Here is a 2890-nt window from a genome sequence, read left to right as displayed (position 1 = left end):
TAAAACATCATTCAAGGGCAATCATGAATTATCCAAAATTGCAGATTGTAGGAAACAATGCTGTGTGCGTCATGTGTTACACATGTATGTATATTGACATACTTGTACTAAACGTACACTATACAGAGACTCCAACCCAAAGTACCTTCTGATCTGGAGATTCTCCCGCCTGAAACCCCTAGCAAACGGGAGACTCCAACTTGATGTGTGCAAAGCGCGAAATTCCCAGGGTTCTAGATGCTCTCTGGTGCTATCTGAAAGGCTTATTTTTTCAACATACGATAGAAATATGTAAGAAATCCTTTCCAACGGGAGACAAAGAGCCAGGGCGGGAGAAATTAAATCTCAAACGGGAGAACGGGAGATTTTGCAAAAGTGGGTTTTCGGCGGGAGATCTCCCGTCGAAAACGGGAGAGTTGGAGTCTCTGACTATATGTAATGCATAGTGTAATTTAGTTAAGCTTTCGAGCCCTTAGACCTTAGTAAATGACTGAAATAATTATGATTATGATATATGAATTTATGAAGCACTTATGTACAGGCCTGTCCAATGATCAACAATGGTGAATAGTTGAATAAATTTGTTTATCACTATATGTGTTTGTTAACTCTAGATTCATTCCCAAATGTTGTCCTTTTTACCCAAATGGTAAATTTAGAGTCTACTGTAATTATCATAAATGCCTGAAAATAGTTGTCCCTTTGTGTCACCCTAAACAGGTCTGAATAAAAATGAAATCTCTAAGGAATTCATACTGGAGGCTTGTCTCAATGTTGAAAAGGAAGAGCAGAAAAGGAGCAGCTGGCAACTGGTTGTCCTGCAGAAGTACATGAATCCCTCTCTTACCTGCACTTTCTGAGGACAAACATGCCAAGAGGATACCTAACCAATTTTGGAGACTGAGGTACAGTATACATGTATATGTTAGAAGATAAAATAAACACTTTTTCATACTTTCCAAAATGTTTATGTGACTGCATGTGTGAATACATCAGTTTCTTTTTCTTTTTATGGTGGCTTGACAATTAAAAAAAAAACAACATTAAGTTGCGAGCAAGAAAGATATTATTTCAAAAAGTGTAATTTAATTGGTCTTTTACAGTATTTTGAAGAAAATAAAAATTTCATTCATGCTACCCTAAAAGTGATGAATAGTTTGTTCATAGAACTTCAAATACAGTCATTGTAAGCAATTTCTAGAAATAAATGAAAACATCATTTCTTTGAAAGAATGAATCCATTGTAAGACATAGGGGGAATGCATCCCTCTTCATCATTCTAATTCAATGCAATATGTAATCATGTTTGTGTGGTTTTTTTTTTCTTTTTCTTTTTCTCCTATTTACTAGGAATTACAAGATGATAAAGACTCTACCAGCAAGGCGTCAAAGGCTGAAATGCTACACATAAGGAGCAGGAGAAGGAGAAGCAGGACCTGTCAAAGCAAAACCTAAGAAGATAAGGAGGAGTCAAGAAGCAAAGGAAACCAAAATTTTATCAGCAGTAGGTACCCTGCTGATGCACTAATGGAAAATGTTTGCTTTACCTCTAAAATAGAGAGAGAAAGAAAAACAAAAAAATGCTTGTTGTTGCTTTTTTTTTCCTCTCTCTCTACAGACAAGTGCAACATATTTATATATTTGGGGTGTACCCGAAAATCCCAAATTTGATTTACATACTTCAAAGAACATTGTTGAGTAGACTTTATTCAAAGATTTATCATCCAGGGATACTTCTTTTTTTCAGGGCGTTCAGATCTATGATCACTGTCGAAAGGATTATTCAGGCGTAAGTTCTCTAAGTATAAAATAAAAACATGCCACATTGTTCTTTTACTTTTTCAAGAAAATAAAATTCCACAGTCAGTTCCATGGTCGAGGAACTTCATAAAAACTCAACTCGATAACTCAACTGTGGTTGTCAGTTGCTAATGTGTGTAGTTCAAGTGCTGTAAACACTGTAAGCAAATGGGCGGAAAGTTGGAGCGTCCTAAACTACAAACATTTGCTTCACAGGGAACCTTATGCATTTTTGTAACAATTAATATTTCCCCTATTTTCTCCCTTTTGCTCTCTTTTTTGTGTTTGTTTAGCCCTTGTCATGTAGTTCACCTCAACACTTACACCTGTAACTGCAAGATCGGTGTGGGATGACATTGCTGTCTCTCTGGGACTTACTGGAAACAAAAGCTACTACAAAGCTACTACAGCAGGCAGTCGTGAAGGTGGAACTTGAAGAAACTAACATATTGACTTGTTTCTTTCATTTATGTTGGACCAGTGCAATTTTCCATGAACTTTACATGCATTTGATGTTAACTTACAATGATTTGATTTCTGTTTTCCCACCAACTACAAACACAGCTACTCTCGAAAAACTCAAATTTACGTGCAATCACCGTGAGTCATTTTTTTTTTCTGAAATACCATCAAACAGCTGAAGAGTTTCAATGTGCAAGGTTTTGTCATGATTTTAAGGCGATTTTGCACTGTTACTCCGACAATGCACTTTCCCTTTCTCTTTAAAATGTATCCTGCAACTTTAAATCATGTGCAACAAATGCAGGGGCGGATCCAGGAATTCTGTAAAAGGGGAGGGGGGGCGTGACTAATATTTCTGGTGCCACTTCCGGGTTTCATTTCAGTTTTTTTCTTTTTATTTTCTTTGTTTTTAACGAAAATTAAAGGGGGGGGGGGGCGTGCGCCGGTTGCGCCCCCCTCTGGATCCGCCACTGAAATGTACCATGTTTTGTTTGTATCACTGGAAAACTGGAGAGGGAAAAATTCCACAAGCTTTTGTTTGATTTGTGAGGGCCATTACAATGTTCAGAGACAATAGCAACACTCTTTCCACTACTGTTTAGAAATGTATGTTTTGTGCAACTTTACA

General features: G+C 37.1%; 1 long non-coding RNA gene across 1 annotated transcript; it reads left to right on the top strand.

Annotated features, from left to right (window-relative positions):
* Positions 1-516: 516 nt before the first annotated feature.
* Positions 517-2273, top strand: LOC139726589 (uncharacterized). The gene is made up of 3 exons (XR_011710710.1): positions 517-905; positions 1351-1504; positions 2094-2273. It is a non-coding gene; the product is annotated as an uncharacterized lncRNA (long non-coding RNA).
* The last annotated feature ends 617 nt before the right edge of the window (positions 2274-2890 follow it).

The sequence above is a fragment of the Diadema antillarum genome, unplaced genomic scaffold (genome assembly GCF_040938485.1).
Source record: "Diadema antillarum isolate AM-2024a unplaced genomic scaffold, OU_Dant_1.0 seq00000091_RagTag, whole genome shotgun sequence".
Classification (NCBI taxonomy): Eukaryota; Metazoa; Echinodermata; class Echinoidea; order Diadematoida; family Diadematidae; genus Diadema; species Diadema antillarum.
The sequence above is the reverse complement of the archived record's forward strand: the minus strand, read 5'-3'. Positions and strand labels throughout refer to the sequence as shown.